This window comes from Herpailurus yagouaroundi, unplaced genomic scaffold, assembly GCF_014898765.1.
Source record: "Herpailurus yagouaroundi ecotype Mexico unplaced genomic scaffold, PumYag 140, whole genome shotgun sequence".
NCBI classification, from domain to species: domain Eukaryota; kingdom Metazoa; phylum Chordata; class Mammalia; order Carnivora; family Felidae; genus Herpailurus; species Herpailurus yagouaroundi.
In genome coordinates this window covers 69,796,726-69,821,487 of record NW_024412395.1, presented here as the reverse complement: position 1 = coordinate 69,821,487, position 24,762 = coordinate 69,796,726, and the positions used below count along the sequence as shown (strand labels likewise).

The window sequence follows — 24,762 nt, the reverse complement described above, 5'->3', positions numbered from 1 at the left end:
AAAAAAAAAAGAAAGGACTTTCTATTGGTTAAAGTTTACAACAGGACAGAATGGTTTGTGGGCTTCCTCTTAAACCAGAAGTTAGGTAATCTATCTGGAACATAGCATGAAGATTTTTAAAAGGAATAGTAAAATTCTATATCTTCTAAGGAAATTTCTCCAAAGCCAATATTCTATAACTTAGGAGTTATTTTACAATATGAAGACATGTGAGCTGGCCTTTGGACTGCATCCATTCCAACACTAAGGCATCATCTTGATGTCTTACTGTGTGTGCCCTGTACAAGGGCAGAGAGAGCCCTGCTATATTTGTTGCTAAGGAAGCAGTTTGTCATCTTTTAAAGATTTTTTCCTTAAAACAAGCAAGTCTACTACCACATGTATTAATTGGTATGCAAGGAAGAATTCTAGCTGATTCAATATAAGCAACAGTCTATCCACATGGGGATATTTTATGGCTTGTGATATTTCACTTAACTGATAACGTTGCTTGAGGAAATAGGGAGCTACTATAACTTAGAGGTAACAATGATAATGACTATTTACTGAGCACCCACTATGTGCTGGGAGCCACAATGGCCTTCCACACACTATCTCATTTAATCCTCACAATAACACTTTGCGGTATGTATAATTTCTGTTTTAAATATGAGGAAATGGAACCTAGAACTTGAATTTGAACCCACGCCTGAGTCTAAAGTCTCAGTTGTTCACACAATGGCCTATTAAATCTGGCCGCAGTTCCAGGCAGCATTCCTCTTATACCTCTCCTAATCCATCAACTCTGATGGGCAGTACCCAGTGCCATAAATATCTTCTTTAAAATGCCTCCTATAAATGCTCCCATGTACCCAACATCTTAAGGAAACTCCAAAGGAATCCTCTGATATGTCTATCAGAACTGAAGTGTTTTTTATTTATTTATTATTGATAAATCTTAAGCAAGGTTCTTGGATAGTCAGCTTGGATTTTCCTGGTAAGTGAACATGGGGATATTATTCTTCCAGTTTTACTGATGAAGAAAACAAAAGGCATAAAGCCTTACCACCTTACCTCAGTAGTCATAAATGTAGTAGTAGAGATTGTAGTAAAACTTGTTTCTCTCAGATGTTGCCTTTGTAGCTCTATTCGCAATTCTTTGGTCTTTTCCAAAGCTTCTTTTCATGGAGTTTTAATGACAAGTTTCTCTTCCATGTAAATGTTCCGCATTTAGGGCTTATTTCCTTCCCAAGATTTTCACTCCATTTTTGTCCCAACTACTTCATTGCCTAGAGTGGCTGAGGAGAGTAATATTGGTAAGATGTCTACCAAAACTAAAGTCCTTGGTTTGGAATAGTTGAACTGATACCATCTTCTTTCTTTCTGGCTGTGATTAGAGAGTACAACTAATAGTCTTCTAAGGTCACTACTGGTTCTGAATAATAAACTCCTATCATCTGATTATAGGTCTTTTCTTTTTGGCAGCTGAACAAACAAACAAAAAGTAACCTGTTTATCCAAGAGTAAATCCAGAATCTATTCCTATTTCAATGCACTGGCAAATACAAGAGAATACTTCCACTGCTCAGCTCTGCTTCTGCATAACCATCTGTAAAGCCGTGGGGGGACTGTCTGTATTAAACTGTTACATTTTATCTCATAACTGATTCCTGCTCCAGGAATCAAAGGTTGATGAAAGGTTAAAAAAAAAAAATAATAAAACCCCCCAAACAAAAAACTAATATTCTGTCATATAGTGAGTCTGACAGATCTCTCTATTAAAAGGACATGGCAAAAGTAAAAAAAATGAATGATTATGCCTGCAGAACACTTGCTACTTGTTTAGATTATAGGCCTAGGAAGCCCAGATGTGTTATGAAAAAAAATCTAGTATAATTTTAGATGGAACGTCCATTAAATTAGTAGGTATGCCATTTGGATAGAGTAAAGAAATGCCTTTTAAAGACTGGTACTCGGGGCGCCTGGGTGGCGCAGTCGGTTAAGCGTCCGACTTTAGCCAGGTAACGATCTCGCGGTCCGTGAGTTCGAGCCCCGCGTCGGGCTCTGGGCTGATGGCTCAGAGCCTGGAGCCTGTTTCCGATTCTGTGTCTCCCTCTCTCTCTGCCCCTCGCCCGTTCATGCTCTGTCTCTCTCTGTCCCAAAAATAAATAAACGTTGAAAAAAAAACATTAAAAAAAAAAAAAGACTCGTACAAACTGCATTCTGCGTTCAATCATATTGGGCCATCCATGCAGGGCTGATAAAGGCAAGCACGGTGACAAGTTAATAGAAAGTGTTACTGATAATTTCTGGAGGCAAGGATTTCTTTGTGTAAAGTCTTCCTTCAAGCACTGGCACTGGTACTGAAATTAGTGGAAGCTTCTTTTCAACAGCAGCTAGAATTGAGTTTCTTCTCTACAGCTGGCTCAGTCCTGCATAGCTGACAAGACTGACAGACGACTCTAGATATGTAGCTGTTCCCTCCACAACTTAAGCAAAAATGAGAAAAGCAGAATACGTGGCCTATTTTAGAATTACCTCCAACTATAAAAAACAGCATCAGAAAATTACCCTTTAAAAACAGAAGATGGGTTGGGAACTCAGAAAACCACTGATGATTGATTAAATAGTTTTCCCTTTCATATTTGCATTCACTTTTTCATCATGTATTATTTTTGAGAAAATTTTAATTTAATTATAAATCTAGTAATCAAGAGACTTGAGTTAAAGCCCTGGTTTTATCCCTAAATAATTGGGAAGCTTCAAAAAAATTTCAGGTCTCTTAGAAAAAACTATTTGCTTATCTATGAATCAAGACCAACTATCAAGTTACATTTTAGCATTCTTCATATAGCAGTATTTTATTAGGTTTCATTGAAGACTATTAGTGATTGACCAGAGCTAAATTAATTCTAACCATTAGTTCTTTCAAGATTAAACAGAATAGAGGTGCCTGGTTGGCTCAGTCTGTAGAGCATGGGATGCTTGACCTCAGCGTTGTGAATTCAAGCCCCACGCTGGTCATAGAGCTTACTTAAAAAAAAAAATGGGGTGCCTGGGTGGCTCAGTCAGTTAAGCATCTGACTTCGGCTCAGGTCACGATCTCACGGTTTGTGAGTTTGAGCCCCATATCGGGCTCGGTGCTGTCAGCACAAGCCTCTGTCTCCCTCTCTCTCTGCTCCTCCCCCCCTCTTAAAAATAAACAAACATTAAAAAAATAACATAAAAGATTAAACATAATAAAAAATCAGTATGTTATTCAAAGATAAAACTTCTTACTGTTTTTTCAATATATTTCCTTTCAATATTTTATATATTTTACAGTAAATATTTACATACTCATACTTTATGTAGTGGTTCTTATTCATATACAGTTCAATCATATGACTTTGACTTCACATAACATGAAATAGTATTGAATTTTTCTATAACTATTGGCTATAAATTTATAGAATTTAGCTGAATGAAACCACAGTTCCATTTAGGGAAACAATCTGGAATATAATACATTTCTTTCTGATTTGAAGCAAGTATGACTAGATTTTTACATAACTGCAAATGGATGTGTGGCATCATTTGAAGATTTCACTGTTTACTAAGAATTAAAAGCTGTTCATGGAATTTATACACTTTACCTAATTTGGAATCAGACATTCCTCATGCTACAGTCCTTTTGTGGTTATTATTTAATATCTTTAATTTTTCAAAGCCTATTTCTCTTTTTAAAAATCCCAGATGAAGAAAGAGAGCTAAAAATTACATAAAACATTTGCCTTCTTGTCACTTTGCCTCATCAGTGTGGGTCAAACACAAAAGTCTAGTCATACTTGCATTAAATGAGAAAGAAGTATGCCCTAAAATTCTAATTTGTTTCCCATTCCATAAGTCAACACACAAGTTTTATTTAATCATACCTTGTAAATATCACTGGAGAAAACAAATTTCAAAGTATGTTCTTTCAGCATAAGCTATGGTAAGCTATGCAATTTTCATAAGAATTGTAAAAAAAAGACCAAGAACCCAATACTTTGAGCTTGGCATTTTGAGGTGGGGGATCCTCCAGGAGTAACATGAACATATATGCCTATGACCGTGACTTAAAAAAAAAACCCCTTCTTCTTGTGCCATCAAGGCAAGTGGGAAAAGTTGGATTGGAATAGAGCATGGTGATAATGGAACAATATCTAAAGGCAGTTCATAAATAACCATTAGCTTAACCTACTCTGAGGCCTTTGAATATGCAGATGCTTGCAAAGCAACTTAACTTAAGAAACAAACCAAAAAGATCAAAGTAACCTGAGATTGAAAGTCGCATCAAAACCAGATCCATGAGAAGATCAAATACTCCATGATTGTCCTCAAAAAGTTCATAATTACATCTTCAAAAATGAACAAAAAGAAACCCAAAAATGAACTGCCAGTGTAGCTGCCTGGATCTAAAGAACGGTGTCAACTCTCAACTTTAAATTGGAATATTAAAAGGAAGTGTTTAATAAAGTTTTATTTGCAATGAAATTCAAAACCCATAAATGATTTCCAGTTTGGCATTGGCAAATTCTCGTTCATAGCAGCTTAATGTTTTCAGATAAAGGCAGTGGTTTCAGAAGTTAAAGAACAGAAGTTCAGGGGGCCAACAATGGCTTTTTAGAATTGATTACTACAACTTGAACCTTTTTGCATTTTTCTTCACTGACTTCCTTGACATTTTCTCCTTCCATATATGCCAAGAGTCTGGTTTTGTGAGTCACTGAATTCAGCTTTTTTTCTGTAAGTGATCTCTCAATCTGAGATAATTGAATGTTATTGGCAAGCTCTATTACTTTACTTCATGTTGGCTAGAGCAATGTGGTTACAAAGCAGTCATCAGCCTAGGCCTCAGGGAAAGAGAACTTGGAACACCACGCTTCACAAAACAAAGGATCCTCAAAGAAATGAGTCCCACTCCCAGCCAAATATGACAGAACCGTGCCACTCTAGCAGCACCGCTTCCCAAAGAGAAATAGGGCACGTCCTGAATTTGATGAAAAGCATCTAAGATCTCCAGATATTGATCAAAGAGTGAATATTTTATACTCACAAAAATGCCATTCATAGTGATTTGTATAGAAGTGAGAATACAACAACTCAGCACAACAGACTCATCTAGAACTTGCATGACCCCCTAGGAGGTCTTGCCCTTCGGCTCCACTACTGTCAAAGGCCCTTGTACACAAGACCCCAAGACAGGTCAGACCACATGGGACTCTTAGGCAGCTACAGCACCAGTAGAATTTGTACCAAACTGGGTGGAGGCCTATCATGTGCAAGGAGGAAGCCAAGTGCTTCATCACAACTCGGACCACCTCCCTTCTCTAGTTCCCTTACACCTTTGTTTCTCAGCTCTGGTGAAATCCCACCGTTATGCTTTACCTCAGCCCCTTTCACTGCAGCCCTGAGAATCTTAATCCCATTTTCCTCAAGCTCCTATACCCTCATCTTGTCCTAGAAACCTCTCCTCCAGGCCCAATGGGAATCCTGGCCCTCCCCTGAAGATAAGCTTTCTCCTGCAAAATGAATAAAATTCTCTGGCCCACTCCTGTCTGCCAACGTGAGCATTTCCCTGCTTCTTAAGGCCTTTGCCCTGTGTTCATACTCTCTGCTACACTTCATCGCTTTTTTATGTCAGCCTCTTATGTCACTTTCCCTTGTTCAGCGGGAACTTCAGGGCCTGCGTTCACCCTTTCTTTCCGCCTGGTGACTGCTTAATGTTGGAGGTGATCTTGTCCATGTTGAATAGAATCAAAAAGATAAACTTCTTAGTGATAATATGAGACTGTGGATCACCTCAAGAATTTATAATTTTATCAATAATGTTAAAAGTAATGTGATTATAGTTTGTGTATAATAGAACTCATCTAAAATATATAAGTATTTATATAGAATTATAAAAATAATTTCTTACTGGTTTCTGTTCAATAAGTAAAACAGTATTTAAGTTGCTTCAAATTAATTAGTGTAAAAAATAGTATGGCACCCAATTTTTAAAATGAAACTGCTTATTTGAAGGGTCTGCTTACATTCTAAAATGTAAATTTAACTTCTGCTAAAAAACTGTTCTTTCATGACCTGATATTTAGAGTCTTACACATTAAGTCTTGTATACTATCACTATACTTTCTCTTGTTAGCATTAACTTTTTAAGTTCTAGAGATGTGTGGAAATAATCTTCAGGTGTCTTTATAGATGTATTATTATTATATCCCCATTAACTTAGATTTTTCCCCCCCAATGAATATAGCTTTCTCTTCCCTCAATCAGGCATTCTAATTAAAAAATATATACAATTAAACTGAGGGTTGATGGGGGGTGGGAGGGAGGGGAGGGCGGGTGATGGGTATTGAGGAGGGCACCTTTTGGGATGAGCACTGGGTGTTGTATGGAAACCAATTTGACAATAAATTTCATATATTGAGAAAATAAATAAATAAATAAATAAATAAATAAATAAATTAGTAAAATAAATAAAAAATATATACAATTAAAAAATAAAAAAACCAAGGTGAACGTAAAACTCATGTAGAATCCACTCTTCCCCTCAGAAAGCCATTCTTTCATAAATAGCTCTTGGGATTACAGCTTACATAATTTTTTTACTATGAATAGTAAATATGCTTCTTCCATAAGGAATAAGGTTAACAACCTCATGTGTAGCGGTTCTTACTTTTTCTAGTATACAAATATATTCTAGATATATAGCATGCTGTGTGGTGTGTGTGTGTGCATGTGTATGTATATGTGAACAAAATTTAGGTGGTCATTTGTTTTTATAATAATAATATCTCATTATAAATGCTTCTGTGTGTTAATATTTTTGTACTACACAGTGTTATGAAAATTTCTCCAAGTAACTGTTTAATGTTGGAGGTGATCTTGGCATAAGGAAAAAATATAGTAATTTTGAATACAGATGTGTGAGGCCTTGGGTAACTTAAAAAATTGTGTTTTAGTTTTCTTACCTGTAAAATTACCACCACCTACTAAGTTGTTGTAAGGACCAAATGAGTTCCTAGCTCAGGGCACATGCTTCTTAAGAACCTTATTTAGGGGCGCCTGGGTGGCGCAGTCGGTTAAGCGTCCGACTTCAGCCAGGTCACGATCTCGCGGTCCGTGAGCTCGAGCCCCGCGTCAGGCTCTGGGCTGATGGCTCAGAGCCTGGAGCCTGTTTCCGATTCTGTGTCTTCCTCTCTCTCTGCCCCTCCCCCATTCATGCTCTGTCTCTCTCTGTCCCAAAAATAAATAAACGTTGAAAAAAAAATTTAAAAAAAAAAATAAAGTCTTTAAAAAAAAAAAAAAAGAACCTTATTTACTTCTTTTAATGTCTGCATAATACTACATGATGTGGGGGTGCCATCATTACTTAGTCACTCACCAACTGAGGGGCATTTACTTTGTTTTCAGTCTTTTGACTATTACAAACAATGCTACAACACACATAATTGTATGTAGATCTCATCTAGCAGTGATTTTATTTCCATGGGACAGGATCCTAAGAGTGGGAGAGATAATGTTTCTTTTTAAAAAGGCTGAAACAGTTACCATTTCCGCATACAAGAAAGTACCCTTTCCCTGAATGTCTTCAGCAAGAGGTACTTCCCCTTTTCACTTTTGCTCATCTAATGGTTATACAGTAATATATTGATGTTATTTTATTTGCATTTCCCTAACTCCTAGCAAAGTTGGGCATGAGTTCATGTTTAGTGACCTCTTGGATTTGCTTTCTCCCAATCTCATTTGCCCGTTTTTTCTTTTTGGCTATTTGTGTTTTTATCCATTTGTAAGTACTTTTTATACAGCTTAAACCTCTATCATGTATTTCAGGTCATTTCCATAAGTTATGATTTCCTTTTTAATATTATTATTATTATTATTATTATTATTATTATTGAAACTTATTTGTTTTTTCTTTCTTTTTTAAATTAATTAATTAATTTTAAAGAGAGAGAGAGCACAAGAAGGGGAGAGGGGCAGAGGGAGAGAGAGAATATTAAGGCTTCACGCTCAGCATGGAGCCCAACATGAGGCTCTTGGGGCTCTATCCCACAATGCTGGGATCACGAACTGAGCCCAAATCAAGAGTCCAATGCTCAACCAACTGATACACCCAAGCACCCTGATTTATTTATTTATTTGAGAGAGAGAGAGAGCGAGAGAGAGAGAGAGAGAGCACAAGTGGGGGAAAGGGACCAAGGGATAAAAAGAGAATCTTAAGTAGGCTCCCCACTCAGCACAGAGCCCAATTCAGGGTTTGAGCCCATGATCCTGGGATTATGACCTGAGCTGAAATCAAGAGTCAGATGCTCAACCAACTGAGCCACCCAGGAACCCCCCATTGCTTCTTTTTTTAAAGTTAAGTTTATGTTGAAGCACAACGTTCACTTCCTTTTGATTGATGTTTAATCCTTTTTAAATGGATTAAATTTTTAAATTATGTGTGTATTTTCTTTCATAGCTTCTAAGTCCTATCTCGGTTAATCAACAACTTGAGGAATATTTCTTGCATATGAAACCTATTATTTTTTCCTTCTTTTCTTTAATCAACCTGGAACTTCTTGAAATACTCTTTTCCAGATGAATACACTGTTAGGTCAGCACCATTTTAAAAATAACCCATCTTATCCCTTTTAACTGAAATACCATTTTTGTTACATATCAAATACCCACATGTACTGGAATCTATTTCTGAGCTCTCTCTATTCTGTCCTCTGACTTGTCTCTTACTAAGCCCAAACCGAAGCCAATATAAGGAGGTTGTGATATGTTTTAATCTTGTAAGGCTAATCATTCCTCACGAGTCTTATATTCATGTATTATCTCACATAAACTTTAAGATCACTTTAGCCAATTCCTCCCAAATATTAGTCAAATTTAAATTACAATTATATTATATTATATTTCCTTAATTTGGGGATAATTCATGGTTTTTTCATATTGTATCTTTCTATTTAAAGACATATTGTTTGATTTTTTTTAATTAAAAAAAATTTTTTAATGTTTATTTATTTTTAACAGAGAGAGAGACAGAGGATGAGCGGGGAAGGGGCAGAGAGAGAGGGAGACACAGAATCCGAAGCAGGTTCCAGGCTCCGAGCTGTCAGCACAGAGCCCTACACGGGGTCGAACTCACAGACCGCGAGATCATGACCTGAGCCAAAGTCGGACGCTCAACTGACTAAGCCACCCAGGCACCCCTTGATGCCTTTATATAACATTTTATTTTTTTTTAGATGGTCTTTTTTTTTTTTTTCTCTCTTTTATAACTTGTTGCTAGCAGAGAAAAAAGGTAATTTACTTTTGTTTACCACCTTAGGTCAATTCTGACCCCAGTATTTCAATGAACATTATAAATTTTCCTCACTGTTCAAGCTGTCCTTATTCTCATCAGACATCCTCACTTCCTACTTCATTAGGAGAATTGAGGTTATCAGCTTTCCAGACTCCTGTATGCACAATCACCTGTATTCATACCCATTCTTAACAGCTTTTCCTCCATTCTTGGAGGATGAAATTTGTTTCTTCCTATTGAAGACCAGGCTATATTAACTCCAGCCAACCCTTTCGATTTCCTTGAGGACCTTGCTTTATTAGTTATGCCACATTTTCTCCTTTGTTTTCCATCTCTGCTTCTTGTTTCTTTTCCTCAATCTCTTCTCTGTGCTCTGTTAAATTTCTCTTTTCTGTTGTGGAGAGGCTCCTTCAATGATCTTGGCCTGATTCTACAGTCATTCAGTCATTTCCAGTTATCAGAAATACATAATTTGGATTGTTTAGTTTTTCTCCCATCCTCCCTTAACTTAGGTTAAAACTATGGCTCTGTCAGCTTAGAGTGAGAAGGACAGACAAGGCTCTGACTCCCAGAAACTGCCTCGGCCTCTTTCTAGCTCTTCTGTATTTGTAGAGAGAAGAAAGAAAAATGTCTCTTTCCTGGACTGGGGCAAATTACAGTGTTGTGAGTCCCTGCTTCTGTGACTAACACTGAGTGTCCATCAATGAACTGTGAACATGTTCAAATGCTGGCTTTCTCTTCTAATACTTGTATGGATTCTTAAATAAGCCTTGGAAAAAGGGTCTCAGGTGGGAGATCTGCCTGCAGGTATATATCTCTTCTCCATTCCTCATTAGCTCCCACATGGGCAGTCTATCTTGTTGCCTGGAGTGGACTAAGTCTCTGCTCAAATTGCCACAGTATTTTACAACTTCTCCCTGAGAGTGGAGTTTATTTCTCCACCCCTTAAATCCAGACTCAACTGTATAACTTGCTTTGGCCAGTGGAACATAAGAAAATGTGACTTTTGAGGTTTGTGTGCATGATACAGGTCCTACTGCTATTGTAAAGCAAAACTCACCCCTAAACAAAATATACTCCTAAGGCAATGCAATTCAGTAAAGATAAAAATAAAAGGATGAGGGGTGCCCAGGTAGTTCAGTTGGTTAAGGATTTGACTCTTGATTTTGGCTCAGGTCATGATCTCATGGTTCATGAGATCAAGCAACATGTGGGGTTCTGCACTGACAGAATGGAGCCTGCTTGGGATCCTCTCTCTATCCCCCTCAAAATAAATAAATAAAAACATTTTTTAAAAAGGATGAGCAAATACGAACAAAAAGAAAGTATGGACCATGGTTTTGATATGTATGAATACATAATCCAAACCAAAAAGCAATTTTATTTAAAAAAAATTTTTTTTTCAACGTTTATTTATTTTTGGGACAGAGAGAGACAGAGCATGAATGGGGGGAGGGGCAGAGAGAGAGGGAGACACAGAATCGGAAACAGGCTCCAGGCTCTGAGCCATCAGCCCAGAGCCTGACGCGGGGCTCGAACTCACGGACCGCGAGATCGTGACCTGGCTGAAGTCGGACGCTTAACCGACTGCGCCACCCAGGCGCCCCCCAAAAAGCAATTTTAAAAGACCTCAATGCTAAAGGGAAGAATTGACAAGGAAGATATGATATGAATATCTATGTATCAAATAACTTAGCAATAACTCTCATGAAGTAAAAGCTATAGAATATACAAGGAGAAACAGAAACGCACTAAAAATAGAACACTTTAATATACTTTCCAATCCAAAATAGATCAAACGGTTAAAAAAAAAAAGATATGAAGAGATGGAAATAATCACAGAAACAGAGGATTAAGAAGTTACTGCATACAACTCTAGAAAGTAAATAAACCTGGATAAGATGGATAATGTTTCAGGAAAATGTAATCAACTAAAACCCCAGAAGATTTGGAAATTCTTCAGAGCTCAATTTCCATTGAAACAGATGAATTAGGTTGTAGTAGCGTAAGTATAGTTAAGAATACCAAGGTTAAACACTAATACTAAAATTGTGTGTTAGAATTGAGGAAAAGCCTAAAGAAGTGGTTGCAAACTAATTGTTGCTTTTGTATGTTGCAAATGTGTATTCCACCCCTAAAAAGTACCATTGTCTTGTCTCACAAAGGAATCTTTAGAGATAGGTAATTCTAATGCTATTTAAACTGTCCCAGATATTAGAAAAATGAAAACTTCCAGATTATTTTATAAATTATGACTTTGATACTAAAACCTGATAAATTGCAAAAAAAGATGATCAATTTTACTGTTGAATATCAATTGAAAAAGATAATAAATTATTAACAAACATTAAGAGAATAATGGATCATAATCAAATGGGTTTCCTCCCCACCACTTGCACAAGAATGGCTCAACAGTACAAAATATATTAATGTGTTATAACGTATTAAAGTATCCATGGAGAAAAATTCTGTTCATGTACATAGCTGTTGAAAAGGCATTTGATAAAAATCAAGTCTACTCTAGATTCTTTAAAAAGAACTCAAAATAAGAGTTGATGAAAACTTCCTTTATATGCTTATACATATTTTATATCAGCCCTAAGGCTATCATATTTCCTAATGGAGAAACACTGGAGATGTTTCTCACAAAGTCAGGAAATAGGCAAAGATGTCCACAATCACCACTACTACTTCATATTGTCTAATTGATTGTCCAATAACTCCAATACCACAGATAATTAAAGGTGTAACAGTTGGAAAAATAAAAACTACATATTTGTAGATAGTATGATTGTACACCTGGAAAATCCAAGAGATAGCAAATGAAAATGATGACAAACAATTCAGCAAGGTAACAACGAGACAGGGAAACTAAAGGACTCCGTAAAAATCTGCCTTTTGCTCCTTTTTCCTGCTTCTGTTTTTGCTAGGACCTGCAGCCCCCCCCCCCCCCCCCACCTTACACATGTCTTGTAAAGAGCATATATCCTCCATGTAAGGGGCAAGGAGTTAATGGTTCTCTAGGATAAATAACATCTAAAGAAGGACCAGGTGAGAATGACTAGAGGGAGCTATCAAATGCACATTCCAGACTATCAGTGCTATGCATCTCAATGCCAAGACCCCCTGACTCCAAGGAATGACACCTGGGCTCTTTGTTCTAACTGGTTCCTGAATGCTTGTACATGTACACATACATGAGAACTCCATCCTCAAAAAAAACCCAAACCAAAACAAAACAAAAAAACAAAAACAAAAAAACAAAAAACCCAAAAAACCCCACAAAAAAACCCACAAAAAAAACAAAACAAAAACCAAAAAAACCCTGATCCCAAAGATGAGACTCCCTCCTTTCCTTTCTGAGTCTCTCAGACACTCACTCTGTCTCATATCTACTCTCTCTAGATCTTCAGTAAACTCTGCTTTCACCTCCAGCTGGCTCACATTTGATTTCCTTCCTGTGTGAAGCCAAGGACCCTCTTGGATGGTCCTCAGACCTAGTCTGCTGGCATCAAGCAGAATATAAATTTATTCATAAAGAGAAATTGAGTAACATACAGAATTAAAATAAATACATACAAATTTGACTTAAAATAATAAACAAGTAAATCCCATTTCAATAACAATAAAATTCAAAATAATCAAGACTTACTATGAAATATGCAGAACTAAAGGAGAATTGTTCTAATACAAAGGATATAAAAGTTAATCTGAACAAATGTAAAGACATACTGTGTTCTTTGATAGGAAGACTCAATATCACAAGGCAGTATGTTACATTTATAAATTACCAAGGAACAATTATAATAAAAATACAGGTGATTTTCTGGAACTAGATAAGCCAGTTTTAAAGTTCTCATGAAAAAAACACATGAACAAAGAAAAATAGCCTAGAAAATTCTGATAACAATAAGGTACTATCCTTACCAGATATTAAAACATGCTAAAGTAATTTAAATTACTATGTATTTGCAATTATAAATGTAGACTTCTGAGGAAGATGGTACAGTAGGAGGACCCTAAGTTTGCCTTGTCCCATGGATACAACTAGATAGCATTCACATTAGTGTAAATAAACCAGAAAACACCCTGAAGTCTGGCAGAACAAACTCTTCACAGCTAAGTATAGGGAAGAGGCCACATTGAAGAAGGTAGGAAGGGCAGAGATGTGATCCAGAGCTAAAGAGACCTACAGGAGTGTCTGCAGGAGGGAAGGAGCCAATAGCACAGAGAGTGGAGAGAAACAGATTCTCACCCTGGTGTACCCACATGGGAAAGACGAATCCCCACAACATTTGGCTTTGAACACCAGAGGGGCCAGATTTCATGAGTTCTTATAATCAGCAAGACTTAAAACCTAGAACTTTAAAAATCAACGACTTGGCTTTGGAAGAGCCAGAAAGGTCAGAGAAAACTCAGTTCCCTCCCTTAAAGAGACAGAACAACAAATAGCCCCTCAGAGACACAGCATAGAAGCAGCAGTTTGAAAAATGCCTAGGGTATATAGGAGGGTAATTTGTTTACTAACCTCAGATTGGTCATAAAGATATTCCCAGATTTGAGAAAAGGGTGAAAAACCTCAGTGAGACCCTTAACAAAGGGATAGAAAACATAAAAAAGAATCACTCAGAGGTGAAGAACTTAATAAATCAAATAAAAAATACAATAGATAGAGAGCAGAAGAATGGATCAGCAAACTGGAGGATAGACTAATGGAAAATAATCAAGCTGAACAGGTAAGAGCAAAACAATGAAAACAGACTTGAAATGAAATGAAATAGACTAGAAATGAAAATAGGCCATCAGGCGTAATAACATTCACACGATAGGGATTCCAGAAGAAGAAGAAGAGAGAGAAGGGGGCAGAAAATTTATTTGAAGAAATAATAGCTGGAAACTTCCTGAATATGGGGAGGGAGACAGAAATCCAGATCCAGGAGGCACAGAGAGGCCCCAACAAAATCAACCCAAAGAGGTCCACACCAAGACACATGGTAATTAAAATGGCAAAAAGTAGTGATTAAAAGAGAATTTTAAAAACAACAAGAAAAATAAAACAGTTGCATACAAGAGAAACCTCATAAGGCTACCAGTGGATTTTTTCAGCAGAAATTTTACAAGCCAGAAGGGAGTGGCATGATATATACAAAGTGCTAAAAGGAAAAAAAACCCTGCAGCCAAGAATACTCTATCCAGCAAGGCCTTCATTCAGAATAGAAGGAGAGATAAAGAGTTTCCCAGACAAACAAAAGTTAGAGGAATTCATGATCACCAAACCAGCCCTACAGGATATGTTAAAGAGGACTCTTTGAGTAGAAAAGAAAGACCATAAGTAGGAGTAAAAAAAGTAGAAAGCACTAAAGAAGTAAAAAATAAGTATATCTATAAAAATCAGTCAAGGAAATCACAAAATAAGTTTGTAAAGTAGGACACTATATACCTAAAACATGGAGAGTAGAGGAGTAAAGAATGGGTTCAAACTTAAAGTGACCATCAACTTAATACAGACTTCCATATGCATAAGATGTTATAAACAAACCAAATGGTAACCACAAATCAAAAACCAGTCATAGATATGCAAAAAGTAAAGAGAAAGTATATCACTACAGAAGTATATCAAGTATATCACTACAGAAAGCCAACTAACTGTGAGAGGAGAGAGCAAGAGAAGAAAAGAAAAGAGAAGAACTACAAAAACAACCACAAAATACGAAACAAAAATGGCAGTAAGCACACACCTGTCAATAATTACTTTGAATGTAAATAGACTAAATACTCCAGTCAAAAGATATAAGGGCACAGAAGGATAAAAGGGCAAGACCCATCCATATGCTGCCTACAAGAGACTCATTTCAGACCTAAGATACAAGCAGATTGAAAGCCAAGGGATGGTGAAGCATTTTTCATACAAATGGATGTGAAAAGACAGCTGGGGTAGCAATACTTATATTGGACAAAATAGATTTTAAAACAAAGACTGTAACAAGAGACAAAGAAGGACACTACATAATTATAAAGGGAACAATCCAACAAGAGTATATAACAGGGTACCTGGGTGACTCTATCCCTTAAGCGTCTGACTTTTGGCTTCAGCTCAATTCATGATCTCATGGTTCATGAAATCAAGCCCCACATTGGGCTCTACACTGATGGTGTAGAGCCTACTTGGGATTCTCTCTCCCTCTCTCTTTGCCCCCCCAAATAAATGAACTTAAAAACAAATAAACTTAAAAAAAGAATATAGGGGCACCTGGGGGGGTTCAGTCAGTTAAGCGTCCAGCTTCGGCTCAGATCATGATCTCACGGTCCATGGGTTCAAGCTGCATGTCAGACTCCGTGCTGACAGCTTGGAGCCTGGAGCATGTTTCAAATTCTATCTCACTCTCTCTCTGCCCCTTGCCTACTCACATTCCGTCTCTGTCTCTCTCTCTCTTTCTCTCAAAAACAAATAAACATAAAAAAAAAAAAGAATATATAACAATTGCAAATATTTATGCACCCAACTTGAAAGAACCCAAAAACATAAAGTAGTTAATAACAAGCATAAATAAAGTAATCAATAGTAACACAATACAAGTATGCAACTTTAACACCCCACTTACATCAATGGATAGATCAGCTAAACAGAAAATCAACAAGGAAACAGGCTTTGAATGACACATTGGACCAGAGGGATCTAACAGATATATTCAGAACATTCCATCCTAAAACAGAATACACATTCTTTTCAAGTTCATATGTAACATTCTCCACAATAGATCATATGAGGCCAAAAATAAGTCTCAATAAATTCAAAAAGATGAAAGTCATACCATGCATCTTTTCTGAACACAATGCTATGAATCTAGAAATCAACCATAAAAAAAAATCTGTAGAGAGCACAAATACATGGAGTTTAAATAATATGCCACTAAACAATGAATGGGTCAACCAAGGAATCAAAATATACATGGAGGCAAATGAAATTGAAAACACAAAAATCCAAAATCTTTGGGATGCAGCAAAATTTGTTCTAAAAGTGAAGTTCATAGCAACACAGGCCTACCTCAAGAAGCAAGAAAGATCTCAAATGAACAACTTAACTTTACACCTAAAGGAGCTAGAAAAAGAAAAACAAACAAAACTCAAACCAGTAGAAGGAAGGAAATCATAAAGATTAGAGCAAAAACAAATGACATAAAATCTTAAAAAAAACAATGCAAGAGATCAATAACACCAGGCGCTGGTTTGTATAAGTCAATAAATTGATAAACCTTTAATCAGATGAATCAAAAAAATATAAAGAGAGAGAAAAAACTCAAATAAACAAAATCAGAGATGAAAGAGGAGAAATAACAATGGATGCCACAGAAATACACAGGATTATAAGAGAATATTATTAAAAATTATATGCCAACATATTGGACAACTGAGAAGAAATGGATAAATTTCTAGAAACATATAACCTCCCAAAACTGAATCAGGAAGAAGTAGAAAATTTGAACAGACTGATTACCAGCAATTAAATTGAATCAGTAATCATAAAACTCTCAACAAACAAAAATCCAGGACCAGAGAGCTTCACAGGTGAATACACCCAAATATTTAAAGAAGAGTTAGGGGTGTACCTGGCTATTTCAGTTGGTATACCATGATTTCAGGGTTGTCAGTTCAAGCCCCATGTTGGCTGTGGAGCCTACTAAAAAACATTTAAAAAAAATAAAGAGTTAATACCTAGTTTTCTTAAACTATTCCAAAAAATAGAAGAGGAAAGAAACCTTCCAAATTCATTAAATGAGGTCAGCATTACCCTGACACCAAAACCAAATAAAGACACTACAAAAAAAGAGAATTACAGACCAATATTTCTGATGAACATAGATGCAAAAATCCTCACCAAATATTAGCAAACTGAATCCAACAATACATTAAAGAAGTCTTTCACCACGATCAAGTGGAATTTATTCCTGGGATGCAAAGGTGGTTCAATATTCACAAATCAATCAATGTGATATAGCACATAAACAAAAGAAAGGATGAAAACCATACGATTATTTCAGTAGATGGAGAAAAAAGCATTTGACAAAGGACAACATCCATTCATGATAAAAACCCTCAACAAAGTCACTTTAGAGGGAAAATACCTCAACATAATAAAGGCCATATATGAAAAACCCACAGCTTACATCATACTCAATGGTGAAAAACTGAAAACTCTCCCTAAGGCCAGATGTCCACTCTTACCACTTTTATTCAACATAGAACTCAGAATCCTAGCCACAACAATCAGACAAGAGAAAGGAATAAAAGGCATCTAAATTGGTACAGAAAAAGTAAAACTTTTATTATTTGAAGGTAACATGATACTATATGTGGAAAACCCTAAAGACCCCACCCAAAAACTACTAGAACTGATCATTGAATTCAGTAAGATTGCAGGACACAAAACTGATGTACAGAAATCCACTGCATTTCTATACACTAATAATGAAGCAGCAAAAAGAGAAATTAGGCAAACAATCCCATTTGCATTTGCACCCAAATAATAAAATACCTAAGAATAAGCTTAACCAAAGAGATGAAAGACCTGTACTCTGAAAACTATAAAACACTGATGAAAGAGGATAGAGATGACACAAACAAATGGCAAGACATTTCATGCTCATGGACTGGGAGAACAAATACTGTTAAAATATCCATACTACCCAAAGCAATCTACAGATTTAATGTAATCCCTATCAAAATACCAACAGAATTTTTCATAGAACTAGAACAAACAATTCTAAAATTTGTATGGAACCACAAAAGACCCCCAATAACCAAAGCAATCTTGGAAAGAAAAAAACCCCAAAACTGGAGGAATCACAATCCCAGATTTTAAGTTATACTACAAAGCTGTGGTAATCAAAACAGTATGGTACCAGCACAAAAATAGACACCTAGATCAATAGGACAGAATAGACAGCCCAGAAATAAACCCATATTTATACGGTCAAATAATCTTAGATTAAGGAAGTAAGAATACACAATAGGTAACAGATAGTCTCTTAAATAAATGGTTCTGGGAAAACTAAACAGCTATATACAAAAGAATGAAACTGGGCCATTTTCTTACACTATATACAAAAATAAACTTAAAGTGGATTAAAGACCTAAATGTGAGACCTGAAACCATAAAAATCCTAGAAGAGAGCACAGACAGTAATTTTTCTGACGTTGGCAACAGCAACATTTTTTTCTAGATAGGTCTCTGGATGCAAAGGAAACAAAAGAAAACATAAACTATTAGGACTACATCAAAACAAAAAGCTTCTTCACAGTGAAGGAAACAATCAATGAAACCAAAAGACAACCCACTATATGGGAGAAGGTATTTGCAAATGACATATCTGATAAAAGGTTAGTATCCAAAATATATAAAGAACTTATAGAACTTAACACACACACATACACACACACACACACACACACACACACACACACACACACACTCCAATTAAAAATGCACAGCAGAAGACAATGAACAGACATTTCTCTAAAGAAGACATAAGGTTGGCCAACACATGAAAAGATGCTCAACATCACTAATCATCAGGTAAATGCAAATCAAAACAACAATAAGATATCACCTCATATCTGTTAGAATGGCTAAAATAAAAACCTGAAGAAAAAAAGTGTTGGCGAGGATGTGGAGAAGAGGAAACACTCTGTGAAGGGAATGCAGACTGGTAAACTAGGGCGGCCCCTGTAGGAAACATTAAAGAGTTTCCTCAAATGTTAAAAATAGAACTACCATATGATCCAGTAATTCCACTACTGGGTATTTACCCAAAGAATATGAAAATACTAACTTGGAAAGATACATGCACCTTTCTGTTTATGGCAGCATTATTTACAAGAGCCAAAATGTGAAAGCAATCCAAGTGTCCACCAACAGGTGAATGGATAAAGAAGAAGTGGTCTATATATACAATGAAATATTACTCAGCCATAAAAAAGAATGAATTCTTGCCATTTGCAACAACGTGGATGGAGCTAGGGAGTATAATGCTAAGTGAAGTAAATTAGTCAGAGAAAGACAAATATCATATGATTTCACTCCTATGTGGAATTTAGGAAACAAAACAACAAACAAACAAAAAAGAGAGACAAACCAAAACAGACTCTTAACTGTTATCTCATGAGACTACAAGCTTCATGAAGGCAGAACTGTTTTTCTGAGTACTTTGAAAAATGCTTGGCACGTGGTAATCAGTAAAGGTTTGTGAGAAGAAAGAATGAATTAACCTCCATAAACTTGCAAAATGATATTCTTATCCTCTTTTTCCAGATATGGAAATAGAGGATCAGAAAAGTTGGGTGATCTATCCAGCATTCCAAAACATGGTCCACATCTAAATCCTGTGGTTTTGAATGCTACACTGTCTCCCAAATGCAGAGGGGCTTCTCATGAAAATAAATAAGAAAGGCCTGGAAGCGGCGTAGGTAGCTAAAGAGGAAGGCAGTCTGGTTCTTGTTAATGAGGTTATGGTAGCACTGGGCGTTGTATGGAAACCAATTTGATAATAAATTTCATATTTAAAAAAATAATAAAAAATGAGGTTATGGTTATAGAAAAAGAGCAGGCTCAGTTTGAGGGGGCTAGAGATGAAGTAAGGTCCTTGGGGTTTCAACCTCACATCACAATAATGATGTGATGAGGGAAGTAGGTTTGCAAAGGGATAGGGCTCTCAGAGGATCCTGTGGAATGGAGGGAAGAGACTGGACAGCAGGAGGAAAATGAGCCAGAAAGAGAGTGAGGCTTTCCAGCAGCCATGGGGATAAAAGCATGAACGTGTGGTTGACTGAACGTAAGTGTCTACTTTGGGAAGTCTTTGCAGACTCCAGGAACAACCAGCTGGGACAGAATCGGGGGCGGGAGGGGGGATGGTGGTGAACTGCTCAGGTGTATCAGAAAGTACTCAACCAGGATGAGTCTATGGTATTTACTGTATTCCTCTAAGTTTTCTGAGCACTCTTCTCCCTGGAGAGACTTCTACTTACTAGCATGGCCTGTTTGCCCCTCATCAAATTCTGGCATAACTCCCAGTTCCTCTGGACTCCTGCTTCACTGCTATGAGCTGAGCTACATCCTGCTGCAGAGGCCAGGGGCAAGAACATAAATCATGCTCAGCTCTGGAAGGAGAGGAGTGTCTGCACAAGAAGGCCAGGGATGGATTTTCCAGGGGGAGAGTTAAAAGTTTAAAGTTTCTGATGTATATATAATACCACATCTGATGCTCTCAGAAGTGGGTGTAAATTTATCTGGGTATGGTCTTAGACCACTTAAGAAACTGGCAGGTTTAAAAGGAATGGACAAATAGCTTTTAAAATATAGAAGCTCCTGACATCAGACATATTCCATTATGGTTAAAAATCTGTGTAGTTATATTTAGAGAGGGACAAAAAGGAGTAATATTAGGTTTATTGTGTCCATCACTAAAAAGCAAAATGTTTAGTATTAAGAGTTTCCAATAAAAACTATACCTTAAAACTGGAATCCAAATAATCCCAAACAGATAGTGTATAGAAACAGGCTGGTGGCTCCTGAAAGGCAACCACAGCTGGCTCCCAAGCCCCCTTTGCCTGGAAACAGTTGCTAGGCAGTATTAGATTTGCTCACAAATGCACTTTTCACCCAGTGATGGGTATTATGATAAGATACATGCCACCTCCCAATCAATTTTTCTGCTCCTGTTTCATTAAAGGCAAGAGACTCTGGTCAACATTATTGATGACGGCACTGAATTGTGCCTGTCTATTTCCTGAACAAAAAGATTAAGATCTTTGCCTTCTAGGTCTGGGAGTATTTAGAAAAGTCTGAGAGCTACATATTTCCTTTGTTCTTAATTCCTTTGAGGCTAGTGGAAATGCTGTCCAGGGACCAGAATAATGGAATAGTGGATGTGAGACTCATCGTCCTTCAGGTTCTCTGATTAATTCACAAAAAAACAATACTGCAATTCATTTAATTTGAACTTACTTTAAAAATATTTAGTAGACAGATTCTGAGAATTTGAAACATATAAAGAAAACAAAGATATCATTCTAGAATTCTAAGGTGTTACTTTTGTATTGATGGCAGTCATGTGCTCAGTAATGCAAAAATAAAAGGCAAAAGTATGATGGCCCTTTTTCCAAATGGAGCTCTGTCTGCTACATCTGCCAAATAATTTATTGGATGTATTTCCATCTTTTGTACTCAACACTTCAAAAAACAAACATATCTTTTCTTCAAAGCACCTATGCTTCTAATATTCTCATTTTTGCTAAAAACACCTTCACATTCCTCATCCCGCAGACTTAAAATCCTGGAGCTATAATTGCCTCCTCCCCTATATTTTCTCCATGTCTAATAACCAAATCCTGCTTCGTATTTCTTTTGTTCTCTCTTCCACTGAGCCATCCTGTCTATTGTTTTCCTGCATCATTTTATTCTGTTCGCCTCTATCTATCTATCTATCCATCTATCTATCTCCCATTTTTTAGTCTGGAATTAAGAAGATCTAATCTTAGCCTCTCAAATGCCTAACCAGCCTCCCGCTCTTGTCACCCCACACCTTCTTCAACATTCCTGGCACCCAGTAGGTATTATTCCCTGCTTTCCTCTGTTCCTCTCCAAGTATTTATTCCTGCCTCTAAACCTGTTTCACCTGGAATGCCCTTAAATGCTTTTTGTCTCTAATCATCCCCAAATTTCGTCATCCCCTAAAGCTAGTCTAGATTCCCACTTTCTCCATGGACCTTTCCTCAAGTCTCCAAACACACTAACAGAAAACTCTCACTTGTATCTTTCAAAATTAGTCAGTTGGCATCTCCATATGTTCTAGAATGGTAGTTAATCCAGAATGTTGTCATAATGAGAACTGATACATGTACCTATTCTGTACTAAGTTAGCACTAATCTAAATACTTCCATTTGTTAAATTCGATTTTTCACAACTTCATGAAGTACATACGATTATAATCCCTATTTTTTTTAAAAGTTTTTTTAAATTTCAAGTTTTTATTTAAATACTAGTTAGTTAACATATCTGATAAAATTGGTTTCAGGAGTAGAATTTAGTGATCCATCACCTACATATAACACCTAGTCCTCATCACAACAAGTGCCATCCTTAATACCCATCACATAATACCTATTTTTCAAATGAGGAAATTGGGACACAGGGCAGCTATATAACTTACCCAAGTTCACACAGTAAGTGGCAGAGTTGGGAATCAAACTCAGTCACGCTGGTTCCAGAGTCTATGCTCTAAACCACTAATCCTCATAATAGGTTCCTTGTAGTCTTAAAATTCCTACACATTTGACCAAAGAGAAAACAAGAAGGGGAAAGATTCAGTAACCCACCCTAAGTTACATAAAGCAGCATTTCTCAAAATGTAATATGCTATGAATTACCCAGGGGTCTTTTAAAAATGCAGATTATAATTTAGTAGGTATAGGATGGAGACTACATGTCTACATTTTTAACAAGTCCTCACATGGTACTAATTTTACTGGTCCACATACCACACTTTGAACAGCAAGTACAAACAGAAATGCTAGCTGAGACTTATTCCATCCAGTGTTACCTAAACATTAAAACAGGTAAGGTGGAAGAAAATGTGACTGAGACAATTTGCTAGGAAAAAAAATTACCCCATTTTGAATCATCTTCTTGCAGATCATAAGGGATGAATAAACTTTATAGTGCTTTTTTCCACATGAATTTTTATTTTGTAGTAGTATAAGAGCTACATTTAGATAGTTTTAAGATTTACCACCCCTCTCAAACCTGTGCAAGTATTGAGCTTGTGCAAGATTTATCATCCATAAATTCACCATTCATGTCTCTATATATATCCCATCAATTAATTGCTCTGGGTAGTGGTTTAGGGATATGGGGTTGAAGGAGGAAAGAGTATTTGGGGGGAAATAGGCTTTCTGAGACCTCAGAAAGCTGGAGTTCAGGACACTACTTGTGGATCTGGGCATTCATTCTGCTTTTTCTTCTCAATGAACTTGCTGCTGAGTTAGGCTGGAGAACCAGAGAGTCGTAGATGTCTTAGTTGTTTTTTCCAATGAGGGCATATATTGTCCAAGTTCTTCTTAAATAGTAAAGTATGTCCCTGGTACAAAAAGTACAGGATAGGGGCACCTGGGTGGCTCAGTAGGTTAAGCGGCTGACTTCAGCTCAGATCATGGTCTCACGGTCTGTGAGTTTGAGCCCCGCATCAGGCTCTGTGCTGGTAGCTCAAAGCCTGGAGCCTGCTTCTGATTCTGTGTCTTCCTCTCTCTCTGCCCCTCCCCTGCTTGCTTTCTGTCTCTCTGTCTCTGTCTCTCTCTCAAATATAAGAAACATTAAAAAAAAATTTTTTTTAAAGCATAGGATAAAATTAAACTTCCTGGATCTGAAAAGGCTTACCTTTTGCAGCTAGTATTAAAACTTGTATATCCCTCTTTTAAGGGCTCTGGTGGCCAAGGGAAGCTGCTGAGATATGTGGCCAGCTGAATTCCACTAAGCCTCTATGTCCTGGGCCAAATACACAAATCCATCAGAAACTTCAGGACAGTGAATAGGTATATTCTCTTTCTAGCCATCTGTCATCTATTTAAGCCTACAAAGTTAAAAAACAAAACAAAAAAGCATGACAGTTCTTCTGATGTCATTTCTTTCTTTGTTTAAAAAAATGTTTGGGGCGCCTGGGTGGCGCAGTCGGTTAAGCGTCCGACTTCAGCCAGGTCACGATCTCGCGGTCCGTGAGTTCGAGCCCCGCGTCGGGCTCTGGGCTGATGGCTCAGAGCCTGGAGCCTGTTTCCGATTCTGTGTCTCCCTCTCTCTCTGCCCCTCCCCCGTTCATGCTCTGTCTCTCTCTGTCCCAAAAATAAATAAATGTTGAAAAAAAAAATTAAAAAAAAAATGTTTGTTTATTTTGACAGAGAGAAAGAAAGAGGGTGAGCAGGGGAGGGGCAGGGAGAGAATCCCAAGTGCTGACAGAACAAAGCCCAAAGCGGGGCCTGATCTCACAAATCATGAGATCGTGACCTGAGCTGAAATCAAGAGTTAGACACTTAACTGACTGCCCCCTTTTTCCTACCACTCTGGCCCTCTCCACATCTGTGATTTTGTGATTTTGTGGGCCAAATTCTGTTTGCTTCATCTTCCCTTACCTAAAGTCGTAGTTCTGTAACCTACTCTATTTTGCCCTTAAACAAGTATGTATCCAGGCGCTTTTATTATGGACTTTATTTATTTATTTATTTATATTTATATATGAAATTTATTGTCAAATTGGTTTCCATACAACACCCAGTGCTCATCCCAAAAGGTGCCCTCCTCAATACCCATCACCCACCCTCTCCTCCCTCCCACCCCCATCAACCTTAGTTTGTTCTGAGTTCTCAACAGTCTCTTATGCTTTGGCTCTCTCCCACTCTAACCTCTTTTTTTTTTTTT

General features: G+C 37.1%; 1 protein-coding gene across 6 annotated transcripts in view; it reads right to left on the bottom strand.

The window, feature by feature from the left end:
* AKAP19 (A-kinase anchoring protein 19) overlaps window positions 1–24,762 on the bottom strand; it is a 79,742-nt gene that overhangs the window by 50,221 nt on the left and 4,759 nt on the right. The window contains exons 1-2 of one of the 6 annotated variants that reach the window (XM_040475662.1): window positions 22,508–22,616; window positions 1,054–1,277 (exon numbers count right to left, since the gene is read on the bottom strand). The exons of 1 other annotated variant lie outside the window; for it this stretch is intronic. The gene's annotated coding sequence lies outside the window, so the exon portion shown is untranslated. Of the gene's footprint in view, window positions 1–1,053; window positions 1,278–7,387; window positions 7,407–20,806; window positions 20,908–22,507; window positions 22,617–24,762 lie in introns of those variants that run through there. 4 more of the 6 variants (XM_040475660.1, XM_040475663.1, XM_040475661.1 and 1 more) reach the window with 4 other exon arrangements.